A 24,285-nucleotide genomic window follows, 5' to 3' on the forward strand; every position below is an offset into this window, starting at 1 on the left:
AGAAAGGGGTCAGATGGATTTGACAATAATGGCGATGATCGTCAAAATATTTTCTCACAACAGAAAATGAAGAATCAAGATTTTTGTTCGTTTTTTTCGGTCATAATTTAGCAAACTATGTTGCGTAATAAAGATTTGTGAAAAATTACAATTTATTATGCTGTCTATGAAAATGAAATGCAACGTATATTTCATTCCAATACCGAAATTAGGATGAAAAATCAGTTTGATCACTAGTTGTCGCGCGTGTAAGTTGGCACTCTCATAATAAAAGGATGAGCCAACAGACTAGTTTTGCTGTAGTTTCTAATTTTATTTCAAGAAAAGGTAATAATTTAAAAATACAGTAATGAATGAAGTGTATAGCTCGAACCATTGATGTATTTTTGTAAAAATTGTATTCTACAATTTCCTCGTCAAGATACCTTCTCACAATATCATTTGGGTTTATAAAATATTTTTCTCAAGCTCCTGCAATCAAAAAAAATCTTGTGTTTTAAATAGACTGATTAAGCTGTTTAATTCTTAATAGGAAAGATGAGAAAAGTATCAGCGCAATAATTAAGTTTTTCTAGTGCTTCAAATGTAATTTTTCACATCTTTTAAAATCTGTTCGTTTTCGAATATTTTGCAAAATAACTGGAACAACTGTGTAAAATACATGCAGAATTATTAAGTAGTGTACACCTTAAAATTACCACTTTTAAATTTTTCTAGTATTTTTCCTTTTTATTCACAACAATTATCGATAGTGAGAAATTTTCCTTCACAAGAGCCTTTTAAGTTCTTTGTTTCTGTTAAATATCACGTGATCTGTTTGAAAGTTAAATATCCTGTGGTCCATTTTAAAGTTAATACTAAAGGTTAATGTTCCTGTAATTGCGAAAGTATCGATTCCCCCAAAAATTAAATGCATTTTGCAAATTGCATTTCTGCACGTAATAATGGGCATGATATAAAGGTTCGACCCTAACTTCTGTTACCTGATTATAGTAGTAGTAATAATAATAATAATAATAATGGGTTTTATTGTTATGGTAATCGTTCTTTATTTATTAAATTAAAGAAACAGACGATACAAATAATTTAACTTCATGATTCAATGCAGCTCAGTTAGTCAAGATGTTGGACTCATAATCCAAGGCTGTCGGGTTCGATACCCCCCCCCCCACTGGTCAAGCCTAAGTCAGCTGCCCAGTGCGTCTTTGGAAAAGGCACCTAGCTCACATTTCCGCGGCATGATAAAGCCAACAACGTGTTTAAGAAAATGTAATTCAAATCCAAAAAGCAAACATTATCTTTGAAATCCCTAATAACACATGCGACCATGACGTGTAGCCAATTTTATGCACGATAAAAAGGCCATCATGATAGTGTTATGTATATTTGATTTAATTTATATTTGATTTAATATAATTGTTTGTTTATTAGTTTTCATTTTTTTTTAAAATCCCATTACATGTTATCGTTATGTATTTTTATTTACTGGATTTGACAGTTTCCAGAAATTTTATTCAGTAGTCAACAACTAATAATAGAAACTTTTGTATCTAATGCTAACCTAGTTCCTGACCTTGATTCAGAACCATTAAAAGTTGTGGTAAACAACTTTTTTTAAAAAAAATTCTTATGCAGAGTAATATTCATAAAGTGAAATCGATGCCATACTGGGATTACGTGACAAATAACATGTATCAATTAGTTTTTTTTTTCTCAAGAAGATTGGCCCACATCAGGGCACCTGTTTTGCGTTGTAGCTAGAATTATTATTGATGTTTTGAAAAAGAATAGTTAGTAGTACCTTAAGACTTGAAAGGTTCAAGTGTTTTATGTTGTGACCAGTTTTAGGGCTAATATTTTGTTTTCTTCAAATTATTTAGATTTCAAGATTATTTTCCCTGGAAATACTAGTGCTCTTAAATTAATTCTTATACAAGGACAGCTATCGAAATGTATACAGAATTCAGATTGGAATGTTATTTTCTGTGATTCAACAAAGAACTGTTGACATATCAGTACGACGCTGACCACAGCATACGTCATCGCCTTCCATTTTTAATTTCATCGGGATTCGAACTCAGATTTATTCAGGACTTTTTAATAATAGGACTTCAATTTTGTAATTCTTGGATTATTTTTGGATTTTGGTTCGTAAAACCGTACGTTCCTTTTCTCATTTTTACATTGTTTTTCTAGGGAAATAAATTATGTGCTAAATTTTATAAAGCTTGCTGTCTTCACTTTTTTCTTGTTACGCTTTGTAAGAGCCTAAACACGTAACAATAGCCAAACAAGACTGACCCCTATGATGGCCTCTGGATCGCCCATGATATATCCTTGTGAAATGCAGTTAAAGCAAACGGATGAAATAGCAATGGTACACGCTGGTAAGAAATGATTGTCCTTGTGTGACGGAAAAGTAATGTCCTTCGCACTACCACACCGTCTAGCCTGAATAATACACTGTGACCAAGAATAAAGTGAAAGCAAGTATGCTTGTGAATGAAGTACGTTGCGAGTATTGTGACGACTGGTGATAAGACGATGTTTAATTTATTGTGACATTAATCAAACAGGTTTTGCACGTTGACGGCCTGCTACTGTCACTGTTATTCTTTGCAGAGTAACTAATTTTAAAAACAACATGCATCTTGTTATTTTTACAATATACACTTTGAATAATAATAATGTGCATATAATTAAATAATACATCATAAATCCAGTGTTAGTAATTTGTACAAGATTAAATGCTACATTATCAATTCAGACACAAAAACTAACAAACGGAGCATTAAACAAAGATAATTAAATAAAGTTCATTTTACGAGGTCCACAAAATTAAGAGAATGTAGATGTATAATATTGATGTAAGATATTGTATGTACATTTTATAGGGCGCCACTTTCATGTTTTAGTACATAAATTTTATTTAGTACTATTAGTATATAGTACAATAAACAGTACAAAAATAAACTCTACAGAACTCTTACAAAACCATTAACATAAACAAACCAACATGCGTAGACATAAACAATGATTTCGTGCAGTTAGTAATTGACAAAATTAAACCATTGCTTTAAACAAAGATTTGTAAAATATATTTCATCTTTCAACAGAGATAACACCACCATTTTCGTTAACTCCTTATTTCCTTTTATTTTAATTATTACGAGGACCACAAGATGAGCATTTAGACGTATAGTACTGACAATAGTATTGCATTTAGACGTATAGTACTGACAATAATATTGCATTTAGACGTATAGTACTAACAAATAGCATTGCATTTAGACGTATAGTACTAACAAATAGCATTGCATTTAGACGTATAGTACTGACAATAGTATTGCATTTAGACGTATAGTACTGACAATAGTATTACATTTAGACGTATAGTACTAACAAATAGCATTGCATTTAGACGTATGGTACTGACAATAGTATTGCATTTAAACGTATAGTACTAACAAATAGTATTTCATTTAGACGTATAGTACTAATAAATAGCATTGCATTTAGACGTATAGTACTAACAAATAGTATTGCATTTAGACGTATAGTACTAACAAACAGCATTGCATTTAGACGTATAGTACTAACAAATAGTATTACATTTAGACGTATAGTACTGACACTAGGATTGCATTTAGACGTATAGTACTGACAAATAGTATTGCATTTAGACGTATAGTACTGACAAATAATATTGCATTTAGACGTATACTATTAACAAATAGTATTGCATTTAGACGTATAGTGCTAACACATAGTGTTGCATTTAGACGTATGGTACTAACAAATAGTATTGCATTTAGGCGTGTAGTACTAACAAATAGTATTGCATTTAGACGTATAGAACTAACAAATAGCATTGCATTTAGACGTATAGTACTACCAAATAATATTGCATTTAGACGTATAGTACTACCAAATAGTGTTGCATTTAGACTATAGTACTAACAAATAGTATTGCATTCAAATAAGTTACACAGGACCCCATTTTAATTTTTGTTGTATTTGTTATTTAGCACATATATATATATATATATATATATATATATATATATATATATATATATATATATATATATATATATATATATATATATATATATATATAAAGACACAGAGAGAGAGAGAGAAGATAAATGGATGGATGGATAGATGGATGGTTGGATAGACAGATAGATAGATAGAAAGATAAATAGATATACGCACAGAGAGAGGGGGAGGGAGAGAACAAATGTTATCATAAGAGTTATTTTCACACGTTTTTCAGTGTTAGATTTCATATTATTTTTCTATAAAGTAAAGTACACTATCGAAATTCTGTAAACTGTGAATGCACTGCTTTGAAAATATTCCAATATTACATTGCCTATACAAAATAAACAGTCTTACATTATTTCAACTTATTCTCCATTATATCTTGTAACATAGGTGTTTTATTTCCTTAAATTCAGATTTGAACTATTGAGCGTACCTGGAAAAATATTTAGAAATAGCATTGTCACATGTAAATCCAAGACGAAAACAATCTGATTAAAATCAGAGCTCCAATGTCCAACGCGAAGGACAGTGGAGATCTTATTTTGATCAAATTGGTTTTGCTACATAAAAGCGGATACTGGATTTATTTGCAAAATCTGTGGCGTCCCCGTTTTAAAATATACAGATTTAACTGTTTAAAATATACAGATTTAACTGTTTAAAATATACAGATTTAACTGTTCATAACCTGGATATTCTTAAAACAAAATTTAATGAAATTTTCCAGATAGCCATTACTTTGCTTCGGTGCGCTAACACACACACACACACACACACACACACACGCTTTGATTTCGAAGAACGGCTTATTGCTATTATAAACAATACATTACATACGTCATACATGCATGCGTGCATTCACACACACACACACACACACACACACACACACATACATACATACATACATACGTAAGGAAAGTTTCCCAAAATACTTAAGAATCTGCCTTCAGCTGCCGGGGATGTTTGTTTTTTTCCAAACAAAAATTACCGGTTAAAATACATCTGCAAATGAGTGAGTGGAAGGACGGGGTGTGGTGGGGGTGGGGTTGTCAGTTATTTGTCATATGGCCAGACTTTAATATTTAATAGGACACGTTCCTGACGTACGTAAGTCGAGCGACACATCGAAGCGTTCCGAAGGGTGTTTGTTTTAAGCAGGATACGGGGAGACTGGTATTAGAACGGAACATCTTGGGTCTAACTAGAACGACAGCAGTGTAAAATTCAATTACAGACCTCGTAGAAACAAGACTAGTAGACCCCTTAGGAGACGTAGTCTGCTTCGCATGTTCATAAGGCGGATTTGTTTCTTTAAACCAGCGTTGTTCCACTATCACACACACACACACACACACACACACACACACACACACACACACTCTAAAACAAAATTGTTCAGTATAATTTTGTATTCTATATGTTGGTCCTACTCAGATGTGAAGGCCTTGTCTCGCCACCAAATTGTGTTGCACCTAGATAACGAATGAACTAGTCATCAGTCGATTTGATCTGTGTTATGCAACAGCTTATGGACAGATGCCATTCACGGCCGACGGGTCAATTCCAACATTCTTTTCAAATTCTATTAATAATTTCTTTCATACGTTAACACGTTGTGTCCATGATGATGATTCCATCGCAAATGGCTTTGCCAGGTACTATGAGGACATTCACACGCCAAATTTTAGCCACAGTTTTGACGGAAACTTTTATGAATTTATAGAAAGAGAATTAAATCGGGGTCTACAGGACGGAGTAAGCCATATCGAGGCCTTACAGACCAGTATCAGTGTAAACGAAGTAAGAGAAACCATTAAAAATCTAAAGAAATCAAAAGCATCGAGCCATGATCAAATTTGCAATGAACATTTGATCTATGGCAGCGACTACCTCATCGAGTGTATGACATTTTTATTTACTCAGATGATTGATCAATCTTACATACCTGTAGATTGCAAAAAAGGGTTAGTAATACCACTGTGCAAAGGTTACAGAAAATCAAAGAACTCCCTCGAAAGTTACAGGCCTGTTACTTTACTGCCTGTTATCTACAAAACTTTTGAGAAAATTATTCATGAACGTTTGGTACCTTGGCTCAAAGATACTTATTTTAATATACCCAGTTCACAACAACATGGTTACCAAAAAGGTTTAGGCTGCACAACAGCGAGTTTTTGATGTTGCAATCAGTACAATATAATGTAAACATGGGTTCACGGGTTTCTTGCTGCTTTTCTTGATACAAAAAAAAAAAGACATTTGGTACCGTGTGGCACAAAGGACTACTTTTTAAATTATTCATGTTGGGAATTGCGGGTAAATCACTTTTGATATTTTGTAACATGTATAAAAATTGACAGAGTAAAGTTCTTGTCTATGGGCAATTTTCGGACTGGTTCTCAATTGGCCAAGGAGTGAGACAAGGGGGTATTTTGTCAGGCTTGAGGTACGCAATATTTTTAAATGACTTGCTGCTACAGTTAGAAAATAGTTGATTTGGAGCAAAGATTGGATCCTTAGCTGTGGGAACTCCAACCCTAGCTGATAACATTTCACTCTTGGCTATATATCCTAGCAATCTACAAAAGCTGTTAGATATAACATACGCCTACAGTAATAAGTGGCGATTCGAGCTTAGTGTCACAAAGTCATACATTATCATTTTCGGTCCCCAATACAAGAATTATATCAATATGAAATGGTATTTTGGCCCGTCATGTTTGCCGGTTACTGATTCGGCAACACATCTGGGTTACCGAATTAGCTCAAAGCTGACGTCGCATGACGCAATACTCGATGCATGCAAGAAAGGAAAAAGATCTTTTCACGGTCTGTTTGGTATTGGCATTAAACCGAACGGTTTAAATCCTTTGGTTGTTGCAAATGTAATTAGAAAGGTATTTTTCCTTCAATGTTTTATGGAAGTGAACTACGGTGTAACATTTCAAAAAATGACCTCTCTTCATTGGATAAAGCTCTGAGGTATTTTGCCAAACATTTACAAGGCTTCACAACGCATACAAGATCAGACATCGCCCTGGGAATGCTAGGATGGACATCAGCGCAGTCCGAAATTGATAGAAGAAAATTTATGTTTTTACACAGATTGTGTTTGATGCCTAATAACGTACATACTAAACGTGTGTTTAACGTTGCGTTATTTCACTTCATTTTGAGCGGATGAATGTCAAGCTACGGGTTAATTTCAAATTTATATTATACATTAAACAAGTTTGACTTGCTCGAATATCTAATTGATTATTTGCATGATTCCGAAATTCCAGATAAACAAAATTGGAAAGAAATAGTAAGGTCAAAAATTGTTCGTCTTGAAAATAGCCTCTGGAAAGTTCGTATGTCTAATCAAGTAGATTTTGATAGATTCCCTTCGATACGTAAATACTTACGACCTGCCTCGTTGTGGCAGTATTTACATATGTAGCTAAACTATGGGCTGCTGTTCCTCAAACACAGCTCGATATGTGTATTAGATGTGGGAATGTTTATACGGACTTGATACTTCATTGTTGTGTTACTTGTCTTTATATGTCGAATTTCAGAAACTCTTTCTGGGATTTCCTAACTGATAAATTTCGACTGAGCCTGCACGTTACGTTATTTAATGCAGAAGATGAGCTGCAACTACAGTATCTTCTAGGTAAAAGGTTACCATCAGGTGTAATCGACAAAGAAAACTCCAAGCTATTCGCCCTGTAGGCAGCATACTTTGTCATGCAGTGTGCAGCTATCTTCTGCAGATAAGGTACTGAAACTTGCGACTTATGCAGTTGACAAACACTTTACTGATTGATATACTGTAATAATTTGTATTCTAATATTATTACTTTTTCTTTATTTATTTTTTGTTTATTTTATTTTACTTATTTATTGATTGTATTCAGATGATTTATTCTTATATCATGTAATCTTCTATGGAAGGAAATAAAGATGATGATGATGACGTTACTACAAAATAGAAGGGTGTGTTCTGTTCTTTTCTGTTATCATAACAAGTTAAAAAGTTCGCATAGAACCCAGGAGATCTGCTTTTAATCAGAATGGGAACATAATCGGCATTTAATGGAAATCGCGAAGGAACTATGTACAAGTATCACGACAAACTATATCTCCATGTTCAGTTTCACGATGAATCTTAAGTAGAAACGTGGCGTTGTCAATATTTAAAAGAAGTAAATTGAAAGATGCATGAATTCGACACGGTTGTCCAGTTTTGCATTGTTAATTTCGATCTCTAAATACATTTACAAGTTTGTAGTATTTGTCCGATTTTCCGAAATGATGACGGAAAATCAGTATAAAACAAGTCTGTACATGTCTTCTTTTGAATTAACGTTCTTGTTAGGCCCTTTCGCCATGTGCGAAGTTGATCCGCATGACCTTAATCAGCTTAATGTTATATAGGTAAATTCTCTTTATTTGGAGCTTTTGTCTGGGCACCAGATTATGCAACGGTATGCTGGCGATCGAACTTATTACCGGTCTATTGGAATTCTGTAATTCGGAAACTTATGAAAGATGCAACCTTTAGTTAAGAGAGTCAACTGACAAAATCGAACTACCTACTAATATATCAAGCTTAGAAGCTACATACCTAGCTATATGTGTATTTAACTACATGAACAATCTCTCTCTCTCTCTCTCTCTCTCTCTCTCTCTCTCTCTCTCTCTCTCTCTCTCTCACACACACACACACACACAGAGCTATCAGACGATTGAGATAAATGCAGATTTCACTCCGTTGTAGTTCACCGTGACACACATTGCTCATGCCAGCAGAGATGGTCCCTTCGTCAGGAAAAAAAGGCAAGGGAAGAAAACAAACCCAAAAGCACAAAAACAAAAAAATACTCCACTCCACATTCAAATCAAAACTATTCTGACAGATACAAATTCCTCTGTTAAGTTAAGCTCTTTGAGGGAGGGGATTAAGCGTGTTAATATTAACGGGTGGGGTGGGACAATTAGAAGGCAGGTATGATTTTTGCGCAATCAGAAAAGTAGAATACATACAATCTTTATGACAAGACTAGAGGTTATTTTATATAACGACTAGGGTAAAAATTGCATTGCATTTTGTTTTGTACCCTTTTTTCAAATAATTATTGACTAGTAGCTGGATGCGTTAGGGCCTGCGTCGATATATTTTCATTAGTTCTGGAGGCACTCATCTCATCTAGAAAAACTGGTTCCTGCTTGTCACAAACGACTGCACACACGCTTCTTGACGGTGAACCTTATTCATTCGCTTACGAGTCCAACTGCCAACTGCACATACCCCGATCTGCGGTCGCATAATGCGCCTGCAGATCCGGGTCTGTGTAGTTTTGTTAGAAGTAATCAGTAAAACAAACAACATAGACCTTGATCTGCTGGCGCATTATGCTACAGCAAATCAAGATCTTTGTTGTTTGATTTTTGACTCGACTTTAAAGTGAGTACATACTGTATGTCATCTAACCAAGCTGGAGAACGCTAAACCTGGTTCATTAGGTTTAATCACGGGATATGACGTTCTTTTGTTGCGTTACCTTCGATATTTTAATTGCATTGCTTTCGTGTTACAATAGTCATAGCTACGTAAGTCATGATTAAAATTAATAAAAGTACATCACATTTCTGTAATATTACGCACGATAACATAAAGCACCTTTACAGAATTGGAATTTCACTTCAGTTTGATCCATTCATAACAGTGATAAAGCATTTTCGTTCATCACTCCACCTACCGATACAGGTATGACTTACCTTTTTAATTCGCTTTACTATTTTTACGCTCTTGTTTGTTTGATTATTACTCTGACGTTTTCCAGTCCGTGTTAGGTATTGTAACAGTTATGTTGGGGTGGGTGGTCAAACCACGCCCCCTATCGAACATATAGAATTTGCCGAAACCACGCTAACCAAATAGTGGTAGTCGCTTTACATAGGGCTAGCAGAATTACGGGACCTTTTATCAAATCCTACCTGCTTAGAGAATTGATATATTAAAAACGTTAGCTTATCGTTCCTAAGTAAAGAATATTTCCTCACTCTAACAAGTCTGTACAGCAGCTAAGTTATTACACTGTTTACAAACTGGGCCAGCTTACATTTTCCTTGTCGGCGGTCAGAGGATTACATAACACACACTTATGTAGGAAAATAACCGACGGTAATTTCGATTTTTAAGATATCTGACACCGGGTGCAAAAGGTCAGAAGAATCTTGGACAACATTCATGCTATTTAGCAAGTTAACAGACATTTTCTTGGAGGAAAAAGAGAAATTAGTCACGCTACATTCACGCAAACTGAGTGAAGTCAACGGATAAAGTCACATCTTTAGCAGTGACTCAGAAAATATGGGATCAAACGAATAGCACAACAAAAAAGGAAACGCATTACGTGTCTATACGGGGTGGGTGAGGTGGTTATTATGATGGTGGCGATGTTGAGGACGATATGCAATGAATACTACAAGAAGAAGAAGAAGAAGAAGAAACAGAAGAAGAAGAATAAACAGAAGAAGAAGGAGAAACCGCATTAATTATTTGCAAGCTATAAAATGAGTTGGCCGAAAATCAATGTAACCCAGTGGTCTTCATATACCTATATTGCCTGTCGCAAACACCAGATCACAAAGAGTTTAATTATATATAATCAACAAATATAGGTTTCTTTATTTACAATCTTTCGTATTTGATTTGTACACCATGCGGGACATGAAACCAACAATGATTGTTAATTTTCAGCAAAAGACTACTTTGAGATGGAAAAAGTAATTTCCTATGGATCTAGGATGCCATCCTAATATCATAAACAGATCCAGAATTTAGGGTTAAAAATTCAGTTGAGATCCCATTTAACCTCAATGACCTGACTATGTCGGCGCGTGATAAGACACTGCTTTAGATGGTTTATGAAGTTCATGAAGTAGGTAAGTAGGTATATTGAATTTAGTGCTAAGGCGCGATAGGCTTCTGACGCAGGTCATTATATAGGTCAAACACTGTTTTCTAAATAACAACGTCAAAACTGAGTGCAAAGACATTGACTCCAAGACGGTACTGACAGATTAGGTAGCAAACGTACAAAATTAAATACATACTGGCCAATCAGGTTAGCTGAGATAATTAATTTCTCCCAAAATTAGATGAAATCGAACATATCTGAGATATATAGATGTGTGTGTGTGTGTGTGTGTGTGTGTGTGTGTTTCTGTGTTTTGTATTTTTCACGTAGCGTTAACCATTTTTCAGTCATATCGCTACGATGTCTGCAGTGTGACAGATTATAGTGGTCTAGCACTGGGGCATCATGCCGCAGATACGTAGCAACATGCCCCACCCAGCCACATTATCCTGATACCAGGCCAGCCAGTCCTAACTTTAGCCTCATAATACTGAGTGTCAAGCGAGGCAACTGTGAGTACCATTTTTATAAGTCTTTGGTATGACTCGGCTGGGGTTCAAACCCACGACATCCCGCATCCGAGGCGGACGCTCTAACTACTATGCCACCGGAGAGGTCTGAGCCGATATTTTCTTTTGACGGGATGTAACAATTTTATTGCAAACCGTATATAAGATACAGAAAACAATGTAGAAAAGAAAATGGAGTCTTTCCGCCATTGGTTGGTAAAACTCCTCATTTATATTTCAGTAGCCGCCATTATATACACATGTACTTTGATTACAAAATGGCCTTAAAGTCAGTCACCATTACAGAGTTCATTATCTCGACTTATCAATTGTTGTGACTTATTCTTAACCGAAACATCCCTAACTTAAGAGTGAACTTACTTGAGAAATTTCGTTTACTGAATTAGTGCAAATAATATGATATCACAATGCCTTAGATGGGATTCCGATCTGCATAAAGCGTGTGACCGAATTCTATTCCATTTTCCAGCATTATATATATATATATATATATATATATATATATATATATATATATATATATATATATATATATATATATATATATAGCGAGAGAGAGAGAGAGAGAGAGGGGGTTAGTTAGATAGGTAGACAAAAAGGAGGTAACCCAGTTTGTTCAGCTTCGCTGACTACCACTGCCCATCTGTGAGGAGTACGTATCCAATGCGGATTTGGGTAAAACAACCCCAATTTCGTGGACGGGAAACTTAATCGAGACTCTTTCACCCTCTGTCTCTCTCTCTCTCTCTCTCTCTCTGTTTGTCTGTCTCTCTCTCTCTCCCTTTATATAACACCCAACGCTTTTAAGCATCTTGTCAAAACGTTTTAAGATTTTACATGCACAGACTGAATGAAATTAAACAGTCATTTTATTTAATACCTGAACCGATCAATCGATCAATTTCATTATAAATATACGAGTACAATAACGTTGAACTTCATCCGATATTTTCTTTTGGATCGTCCGCCATATTGTTTTTTTTAAATATCTGCTTCCGGTTTTAGCTTGTTTTTTTTTTTCTTCGTGTGCCATATAAGGAAAAGGCATTGCATTTTTACTTGGAAACGCAACGTAGTAAATACCCCATGCATTGAATAACTCTTTCTTGATAGGGGTTTTATTTGCTCCATCGCAAGGTATAGGATCACTTCGTAGAGGCTATGTCATGGTAGCTATTTATCCATAGTTACACCGGTGGCCACTTTACAGCCTATCTTGTGCTGAAAAATGGCGTTATGCCCACAGCAAGATCATTTCAACAACGACAAGAAAGTAGAAGTGAATGTTATAAAACAAATTTTTTCTAACCGACCATTGAAATCTTGAATCGAAGTGCAAATTAATAGCTCCACTTCACAATGTCAATCAATCTCAGTACCTCCCTATCTCTTGAACTTGGACCAATAGCCAAGCTATCAGCAGTGGCCTGCAATCTGATTGAAATCAGATCAGATTGTTATGGCCTGGCGTGAGTGATTGCACAATATTACGCAATACTGGGGACAACGCGAGGGCACAAAATGACAAGGAGGCTGTAATATAGAGACTATTTCTGTTTGCTTGATTTGTGGGGTTTGACGCCATTTGTCCTCACATGATAGGCTATATATTGCGGTCAGTATATTTTCGTGGAATTAGAGTTCGGGGACAACCACCGATCTAATGGTAGTTATGGAAAAGCTTTCTCAAACACCCACGCTAGTCTAGCCGAGACTCGAACTCACACTAACAAAGGTGAGATGTATGATTGATTTGTAAAGGCATGCACCTCACATCACTCGGCCAACTGGGGCCAAGAATCACTCGGTCACCCAGGGCTTTGATCACTGTCACCCAGGGCCTTGGACCACTCGATCAGATGGGACCTTGGAACACTCGGCAAGCTGGGGCCTTGGATCACTCGTTCATCCAGAGCCTTGGATCATTCGGACCTTAAATCATTCGATCACACACACACACACACACACACACACACACACACACACACACATATATATATATACATAGTGCGAGTTGGAGTAAGTTGAAGCTTTTGAAAAAACAAAATGTTGACTTAAGCTTAGATTTTGATGAACGCTTATTGCTATTTTAAACAATGCATTACATACATACATACATACATACATACATACATACATACATACATACATACATACATACATACATGCATGCATACATAACTGATTACAAACAGCAGGTCTGTTCACGTTTGGATTATAAATATGTCTTCTAGTTAAGTTTATCGATTATTATTCTCTTTTATTAAAAATGAATGTGCTGGAGCGATCGTAGGTGAGCTGGAGATAATCGCAGGGTAAGCTTTGGAGAAGGCATAGGGCCTACTGGAGAGATCTTAAGGTAAGCTGGAATGATCAGTCTTTTTTATTTTAGCAAAATTGCCGATGCACTTGTATGAAATAATAAAGTCAGTGAAATTTACCGCGGTTCAGCGAAGACAATTTTCTTATTTTGATGGAAGACCTTAAGAAACTGTTTCCTGATAGAATTATTCCCTATTACAACCAATTATCGATTGCTCCAGCTTGTCCCCTCCTCCAGCTCACCCTACGATCCATCCAGCTCATCCTGCAGTTACTCCAGCTCATCCCACGATAACTCCAGCTCCCGCTATGACCGCTCCAACTCATCCATTTTGAACGATACTCTTGTGAAAGATTCAGCAAGGAGTGAACAAAGTTACTTGCCCAGCGATGTTTCGTTCAGCGTTCCATTTTCGTTTGATTGCAGGGCACGGCACCTGAGCATTCAAAGCCACTTCAGCGTGTTAAGATTTGTCCTGTCCTTGCGTACACTCCTTCCCTATTCGGGCCAAGATCGACTTGTTTATTTACATTCCAGGAAAGACACACAACTTCTTTATCTATTCTAAGAAGAAAATTGAGACGTACCAAAACTTCCTCATTCCGTTAGCATTAGCTTTATGAAGTTAGGTCAATCCCGGCATTTCATTGCATGGTTGGTTCCTGGTAAGAAGGAAAGAAAATGCACTTAGCTTGAATAAAATTATTGCAATAATAATAATAATAATAATAATAATCTTCGACTATACATGTCATTTTTTCAACGGGATGAACGGTTTGATTTAAATGTACATGCGCATGTGTGCATTCTCCCATTTTAAGTATACTGTCAACAACTATCTTGATCGTTCAAATTGTACATAAAAATATATTTTGTGTGCCTCATTATCATACAATATGAAGGTTTATAATATGACAAGTGAATTCTTATATAAAATATTTTTGTATTATCCCACTTTTATGTACGCCTTTCCTATTAGCATTGGTTGTTTTTGCAGTATTGTAAATTTGTGCTCTAGACTTGTATATAACTTTATCATTGGTCTATTTTTAGATAGATGTGCTCGAACCTTATATATATCTTTAACATTGGGTTGTATTTGCAGTGTTGTACAACTGTGCTTTACCTAGTGTTATACATATCGTACTCACGCTAGTTTGTACTTCTGTAGTGACACGCTTTCCTAGTGTCCAAATGAGCTTTTATGTTCGACATTTAATGACCTAAAACAAGTTGTAGCGCCAAAAATAGCTTCGGCTGAACTAGATACGGAAATTATGTTACTCTAAATGTACGCTATTTCGCTTTAAAAATTAAAAATAATATTTCTTATTATTTGCATGTGTGTATTTAAGGATTATATTTCACGTTGACCTCGTGCTTGTGTCCCGGTGCGTTAGCCTTTCCACTTCTTGCCCCGATTCCATAACTGAGGGTAAGGCTCGGTTACACCCGGTTAGAACAATGGCGTCACACGACAACAACCAAGTCGTTAAAATGGCACGTCAGTGATCAAAATCAAATATATTTATTGTCAGAACATCGCCCAAAACACATCCTGATTTGCATTGCTTTCCCTTTTGCAAATATTGGTCACCATTCAGTGTAATGCTTCATCGTACAACTCGATTTTGAGTACTCTCCCTTGAATATACTAAAACCAATGCCTTTAATATTTGGCGCCTATTGCATGAAAATGTATGGATATCTCTAGAACTTTCGACATTTAGATTTGCCTCACCAGCTACTTCTTCCGATTTAAAGGAGCATCGAACTGCCTTACGTTAAGCATCTACAAAACTGCTTCATTCCAGAAGTGCTACATATGACATTTGGATTACAGACAGGTTCATGCTTTAGTCTGCGTGTTTTGAAAATGGCTTTACTGCGAAAGTATTCAAAGATTTCTCACTCTCTGGACCAGATGAAGAGACAAAAGAAGAAAAAAAACTCACCTTTGTCTAAAGTCAAGTCATATATCAATATTCGTCCACCCATGTTTATTAGTGAAATTGATATCACAATCCTGCACTATTATATGTAACAAATAGCCTGCTAATAGCAAATAGCCTGCTAATAGCAAATAGCCTCTGTAATTAAACATTCATTGAACTTGGGAGTAAAATTACATAATTTTGTGTAATTCTAGTTCCAGATTGAACTTTAAAAGATCACCAGGGAATACTCGGAATCTCAGCCAGTCTCAGCAGTGGTTTTTCTCAGAATACCGTCATTGACACGAAAGCCTGCCACCGTGCATCTGAATCTGACTTGTGACTTTATTGCAATTTAATTTTTCTTGCGCGAGGAGTTGGTGCAAATGGTAATATCCAGGGTCGTGATTTGATATTAACAGAAAGGAAGCTATCTTAGAGCATTTTCTACTGTTTTCAAAATGCTTTTTAAAAGATTTCGTAACATTGGAGCAAAAATCCACGACAAAGCGAATGGACAGCAACTATTATATAATGTGCATTTGGTTACAGAAAACTGATATTCCCCAGTGATAGAACTTCCTATTCATCAAGCTTCCGCAAAACAATATTGCAAACAGCTTCGATTTTGAAAGTTGTAACAGATCTAAATCTGCTCTCAACATGTTTTTTTTTTTTTTTTGCTTGTGCATTTTGTGATGGGATACCGGGATGCACCAAGTTTGCAGTGAAGTTCATATTTATTACTACTTGCGTTTAGGATAACATATTCTAACATTCTATTCATCGAAGTAAAAACAAGTATCGTTACTATCAGCATTATACAGTCACTGGTCGAGTGTTAATATTTGGTATTGGTGTCACGCGTTTATTTACTTTCCTGTTTGAAAATTAATTCGAATCATTCTGCTCATTAACGTGCTAACATGTATTTTTAAAACAGAAAATGCACCATGTTTACTTTCGACGAAGCGTCGATTTAAAGGACATGTTTGCTGTCATACCCACCATCAAGCATCGCAATCACGATGAAGCCAAACAGAGGTATTCCAGCCTGAGTTTGCTTTTCTGGATAGGAAATTGAGAGATTCAAGCGTACCATTATTTATCAAACGAAATAAAGGACTGTACTGAACTGTTTTCGGAGAATTTCTCAACATTATGGAAACGATTGACCATTCAGACCACCTGTGCCATTTCTGCGAAACATAAATAAGCTTCGGATGTATGCCAGCGTGGTAATTTGCAGAAACATTATTAACTTTGTTCACCGCCAGAGAAGACACCACAATCTATTCGGATCATCTTGGCTATTTCTCTGATTGATTTGATCGTACGAATTCGCTGACAATCGCGTCACACTTCCGGTACTCGTGAGGCTGCAGGGGATAAATTTGATTAAATTTAATCTCCACTGTCCTACACGAATGTCTGAAAGCGACCGCTTAGGGGTCAAATCTTGGAGACCTTTGAATTAGCCAATGGAAATGCAGCTTTCAGAAATCTGAGAGTGAATCAAATCATAGGGCGCACATTGATGTTCTTCGATCATACTGCTCAATATCCCAAACGCGAAAATATAAGACTTCACTGACTGGCTGATAACATTAGCAATTATGGTAATAATAGTCACCAGAACGTGACCCCTTAGCAGTCGATGTCAGAACTTCACGTAGGACAGTGGAGATCAGATTTTAATCAGATTGGCATAGAACTAGCATCATCCATCTTATTGAAAGTATTAAATCTCTGTAGTTCTTTCCCACGATGCACCGCGCCCACTAGTCTGGCTCGCTGTCTCGCATGTTCTCCGCTACTTTCCACTACACGATCAAAACTAACTAATCGGGAGACACAGAATTTACAAGCTACTGGCCTATGATATTATCTTGCCACAGTAGGCCGGCCACCAGCAAACCGTAGGATAGACAGAAAAGTTGCAATGAAAAAAAATAGTTCGATGCATTCTCAGCAATTCGGTCAATCCTTGTTTTGTAAATAGCCGAGGTTGGACCTAATATTAGCAATCAGCATACATTCGAGGCACGATCCTAAGGATTCACAAAGAAGTTTTCAACGATGATAGACTTATTTTACGCTCTATCGTCATATCGTGCGTGCACTATACCTTGCTATTACACATACCTATAACATGTAAAATAAAATGTATTTTTGCTAATCGGTTATGCACGATTAGTAAAAAATGGTCAATATTTCTTATCGATATTTGAAACGCTTGAGCTCTGTAAAATGTTACATGTGACAAGAGCCTTCTTTGCCTCTGCAAATAGGACATAAAGTCGTATTTAGTACCGGCTACAGTTAAAAACTTTGAAGACCACTGCAAAATCCCGAAACGTTCTATCCAGACGACATATCCTCTCGCTTTTCCCAAATATATTATTTCATAAATCAAAGTCAGCACTAATGAAAGTGTTTCGCCCTAATCACATTGGTTGAACTGAAGGCAAATAATGGGGCAATAAAGGTTTACTGATGATAATAGTGTAGGAATCACTCACACACACACGCGCGCGCGCGCGCACGGCGCGAATGCTTAAGTATTGTCTCAGTTCCGAACATGATCTGTGTCGAGTGACTATTTTTGTGTTTTTTTTTTTTTTTTATAACACAAGTAGGTAATTTAGTGCCGATGCAGATGGAGTTAAGTGTTAAGTGCATTGCTCAAGGACGTAGGAATCTAACCCATTCTCTTTTGGTCGCGAGTCGCACGCTAACCACGTCATTAGTCGCATAGTACGACATTCGTGAGGGCGCGTCGGGTCTATTTTACATCCCCGGGCAGTGGTAGTGACTACGTAAATAAAGTAATACACAGGTGTAATTGATATGTATGCATGGTTATTACAATCGCGAGACCTTATAAGACAAATAGCAACAGTGGCTTATGTTTAGAAATATGAACTTCTATAAATGGTGGCGTGTAGAAAATGTTAATAAATTTTTTTAATGTTTGAAAAAGGACAAAAATCACAATAATCCATTAACCAGCTCTATTTACTATTTAGTAATTACGAATCAAATTACTTAACTGTCTTAACATATAGTCATGAATTGAAAGTAGAAAACGAAACTAGCTCGATCAATTTTCAAAGAAAACAACGCAACCCAGTACAGACTAGCTGTGCTATATTTGAAACAAACAGTCTGTACTTGCTTTGGCTTTACAGGTTAGTCAATAGCAAACGTACTAATGTACTAACTAGAGTATTATACTGAACAATATCTTGTATTTTGGCAGATGATCTAAGTCTAAGTTATAAAAAAAAATTAGTGGATATGATTTTCTGTGTTTTTGAAAGAATAAAAGAAATATGATGCATGGTGTGATGGAAAAATGTGCTGAAAATATTTGTGACAAGGCAACATATACTGCTTTTTCCGACAATAAAACAAAAATATAATACTTATTATATCCCAATCTTAGCTATACATTTGTTGTTTATATGTAAAATTACAAGAAGGTAAATACTAGAAGTGATTTATATGCTTTTAAAAAAAGACAGGTTAAACAAACACACGTTACAATCTGTAGTGAGCAAGCGAAAAATGGTTTACGGATATAGTCAAAACATGCCTAGATGTGAAATCAGGGGAGGGGGAGTGGTCGGAGCAAGTACCCACCCCCTTGCTCTTTTGTGCTGTCGCCCATGCTCGATCGTGAAAATCATATTTGAGTACGTCCGTAATTGTCGCAAAATGTAACATTTTTTATTGAGATATTCTTTGGAGAAATAATTCTTTGCTCTTCTTTGGGCTCTAAGATCAATTATGTTTTAAAGTCTGGACTCTTTTTTAAGAACCACCCATATTGGACATAAACTAGACTGCCCCTTCGCAGCGATTTTCTTAGAATAATAACTAATTTTCGTTTTTATAATTTAAGTACGATATTTGAAACATTTAATGTGCTCTTTGATGCTAAAAAAGCCTGAAGAACGCAAAGCCACAACACACAAATCAAACGTTTTAATTGCTTTCATTTAAAGCTTTTAAGTATGTACTTGTCTAAAAAATATGCATTGCATTTTGCATTGAACATTTTTGTTCTCAAGTAATATACGGTCTTCAGTTGGAATATGGATGACGAATAGTGTTTCAACCTGTCCCAGATATACATTCACATGATGCCACATAAATACTCCAGTATGCAATTTACAAACACTGCAGCTTATTTTGTACCGGTTACGTCCGTAAAAATCCACGCCAATGCAATACTTTGTGATCTTTTTTTGTTTCTTTTTTTTTTAATTGCTTTTTTTATACAAAAATCTTCCTTAGATTGCAGGCGCAATTTCAGGAATGAGGTCAGTTACGCAATGAATTGATCTTAAGAGATCGAAGCACACATTAAAAGTAGAAATAATTTTTTTACATCTACATTTTAACTCAGGGATTTCAGTCCATTGCAATAGGGTACAACGATGTATAAAGACATGCAGAGTCAACTAAAAAGCCATTTTTTAAACGATATCTGACATGAGTTGTGCCTAAAATTCGCACCTAAAATATATTTTGTTTTGTGTAACTTCAAGCCAATAAATGGATTTCCAAGGCGTCTGATTTAAGGAAAAAGCCCAAAACTTTACAATTGTCCGGAGATCACATTAAATACAATTATGCTTAATCTACCTAATTATTTATGACAATTAATAAGAAGATTGTATGATGTGTAAACGAAACGCTCGTTTGAACACCCATGTGACGATAAAAAAGATGTTTAAATAATTTTACGTAACAAGTCCATAGGTATTGGAAGCTTATGTCAATAGGAAAGAAACCTTGAAACACAGATTTAATCTTCCATAAAAGAACAGAACAAAAACTTCCTTCTCTGTTGCTATTTTAGACTAGCAAATGATTTTTCCATAGATAAACATTTGAAATATATAGATAACAGCAACCGTCCTTGAAACATACTTGTAAACACACCGCCATTATGTTTTAGTGTTGTATCCGACTACAGAACTATCTCACACCAATAAGTTTTCTTTTCTATTTTCTCTTTTGGATGTTCTCTTTTGGATGCGTAAGACTGTATGGGTTTAGATAAGTAAGGAAGGTTGGGGCTTAAACTGTAGCTTTATTGATTTATATAGATCCGTGGATTTAATAATCTTAACATATCTGTCTGAATCTTTCACCTGAAGAGGAGCAAACGCGAAATTAGCACTAGGTCGATGGGGAGGAGAACACTAATTAAATTGTATGGGCACTCAAGTATTAGATAGTGTTTTTCCCGATGTACATTGCGACAAAACAAGGAGACTAATGTATTTGACATGTAGTGATGCATACCACGAAGGAAAATCCACACCCCACCCCACCCCACCCCAACTAATTGTGCCATCACAACTGTACCAGCATTGTCAGGTCCTAAGGAATATATCGAGCATGGAACACTCTAGTGCTGAAGAAATCGGGTCGTTTTCAACGTTTTACCCTAGTTTCACTTCCAGTGTTGAATTTAATATTGCACTGCTATCTCTCTCTCACTCTGAAGCCCAATCACATTCACGAACGTTCTAAATTTTAGTCCGAGCACTTCAAATGGTCACAAGCCCATCCAGATTATGATTTGTAATGGGGCTAATCAATGAGTCCATGACGCGCATGGAATGCAGGCGTAAAAACAACAACACACTATGAGGCGCCGTAGCGGACAAAAGCGGTCCAATGAGAAAATTGCAATTGATATTTTGATGTCGTATGTCGAGAAATCCAATATGACGTGTTGTATCAAATCGGATGTCCTTAAAACTCCATTTTCGAGATTGAGATTTTATATTTTATATTTTCAGTCACACAGCGGTGGTTGAAATTTCAATATAGTATATTGAGAATCCCTAATTCACACGCTGTATGCAACTGTTTGCGATGAGAGTTCCATTTCAGATGGCGAGTATTTAGATTTCATCTGTTGAATTTCACAGCAACGAGAAGCAGCCTCCTTGTTTAAAACAACGCGGTCCGTGCACGAGAGCGACCTCTAGCGAAGAAATTCATAGTAATTCTCGACCTGCGAATTGTATCTTTCAACCTGTAACTGCATGAAATGTAATGGCGCCTCATAATTGAATACACGAATGATGTATCTTAATACTCGATATTATTTTGAATTGTTAAAGTGGACATTGTGTAATGTTACTTCTAACACCAACACATCATTTAACCAGATAAAAATAACAATTGTGACTAGCACAATACAATGTCCAATCACCGCTGTGTAATTCAACAGATACAGTCTAAAAATTCAACATGCGAAATGGAACTTTCAGCAATATCAATGTTATTCAACGTATTAAATTGAAACGCTCGACATATAGCATTAAAATTTCAACAACCGCCGTGTAATTCAGAAAAAACAATCTAAAAACTTGACAACGAATTTTCAACCAGCACTGTGTAATTCAACAGATGAAATCAAAATACTTAACATATGAAATGGAACTTTCAACATAAACTCTTTGAACCAATACGTAAATCAAGAATTCTCGACGTATGACATTTAGATTTCATTTCAATTACCGCCATGTAAAACTCTGACGAACTGGTAAATCCCATTCTGAACATCGTAAGCCCCAAAGCTTACCTTTGTGATTTCTTTCTCAACCAGACAAACGTTACTTTTCAAAAGCAAAATCATTCGTGATAAGCTAAAACAAAATTTAAAGTTCAAGCACACGCACATAAATTGTATTACCATATTCTTCCCTTGCAAGAAATCAGCACAAAGAATCGAACACTACAGATCTGGAAATGACAAGATGACTTGTGCAACATGTAGCGCAATCTGACAGTTAATTTATCAATCCTATTCTGATGACCCCACCCCCTCCAGAAAAGGAAACAGAAAATACGAAAGCCTAATCTGTATTCATAAATAATAGATACTTCCTGTCACGTCATATTTTCTTACTATAACCTGTAAAATGCAAGAAAATATGTACATGTTTACTATATAATCTCGTTGAACATATACAGTATAAATTTGGTTGTATTGGTACATTTCCATTCCGAGTATTTTGGTTGCAGAGTTTCTCCATAATAACTGAAATCAGACAGAGTAGACGTAAATAGCACTGACACATAATATTTTTAAAAGTTCATTATGACGTATATTACAGTGAAGATCCTATAAAGTTTTATGTCTGATTTTGAACAGAGGTGACTTTTTTATAAGAGAAAATAACAAGCGAGTTAGATGTTAGATATTAAAAGTGTCATAATCATCCATTTCATATATTCCAAAGTGTTCAAAGTCTTGTTTACGTACACGACTCTCCCATGGTAGAAAAGAAGAACCAACCATTTTTGAAGCAGACATTTCCTGCCTATGAACCAATTATAAAGAAGCTATTTTACCATTTCTACCATTATTTTCAAAATGTATCAAATAATTTGGAGGTCTGTATACTTTTTTGTTGTTACTGCTGCTGCTTAAATGGCGATACCGCTAAGATTTTTCTGTGACTAAATGTGTGTCCAAGATTATTCCCTGCATTCTCAGTTCACACGTATCTAGATGAAGCGCTGCATCATTCCGGCTGCGTCACTCCTGCCTTGGAAGCTTTCCGCTGACATCTGGGAAGCCATTCCACCATCAGTTTTAGCCTGGACAAAGAAGCGAATATTAATATAGGATTTGATCTCTTTTGAGACTAAATATAACAGTGTTATACGCAAGAGGTCTCATTACTGAGTACATTAAACATCTGCGAGAGCATGGCTTGAAGTCCAATATTTACCCTTATATTCAAGGATCTAAAGACAACGGTCGATGTCAACTGAAAGGTTCTAAACGCGCAAATATTACAAAATTCTTTTCCAATCACCGAATAACCACACATCACGAAACCCTAATTTCAGATTTGCATGTCTTTTTTTCTTGTTTCTTGGCTGTATGACTTATTATAAGCCATTCCATGCTGAATATTAGAACTTCACGCCATGAAATACAAAACACGACCCAAACACCTAATACAAGGAAATGTTCCTTGCTCAAATTACTGAACACGCATACCTAAAATAGCCAGATAATTCCCGATATTAAGAAATTAGGGAGGATCCATTCTGCGAAACTAATCCGTGCTTTAATAAAGTCTAGTGAATACTGTACATTATGATGTCTGTCCTTTGAGACTTGCTGATTACCCAGGTTCAGAAATATCTTTCCAACATCGATTCCCCATAATCACCGAATAAGTACTATTATATAACAAAGTTATAAAGTGAGACAGAGACACGAACAACACATACCCAAAGTTTATTGCATTACCCACACCTCCGAAAATCACTCGTCTCTGAGTGATCGCAAACGTCATACTTGCGGTCATGAATCACCAATGATGATCTATTAATCCCCTAGAATCAACTACCTACCGGGTTCGTGATTCCTGAATTATTATTAAAATTCTAACTTGGAATCAATGAGTCTGATCCCCCTGATCTGCCACACTCCTTAAAACCAAAGATAAGGCTTAATCACTCGTCATCTACAAATTAAATACGCA

The 24,285-nt window shown here is 35.9% G+C and overlaps 1 long non-coding RNA gene across 1 annotated transcript; it reads left to right on the forward strand.

Moving 5' to 3' along the window:
• Nucleotides 1-8,711: 8,711 nt before the first annotated feature.
• On the forward strand, nt 8,712-18,341 carry LOC149802237 (uncharacterized). The gene is made up of 3 exons (XR_016420797.1): nt 8,712-9,808; nt 11,312-11,476; nt 15,967-18,341. It is a non-coding gene; the product is annotated as an uncharacterized LOC149802237 (long non-coding RNA).
• Nucleotides 18,342-24,285: the final 5,944 nt, after the last annotated feature.

This window comes from Sinohyriopsis cumingii, chromosome 4 (genome assembly GCF_028554795.1).
Source record: "Sinohyriopsis cumingii isolate HCF-2022 chromosome 4, ASM2855479v2, whole genome shotgun sequence".
Taxonomy (NCBI): domain Eukaryota; kingdom Metazoa; phylum Mollusca; class Bivalvia; order Unionida; family Unionidae; genus Sinohyriopsis; species Sinohyriopsis cumingii.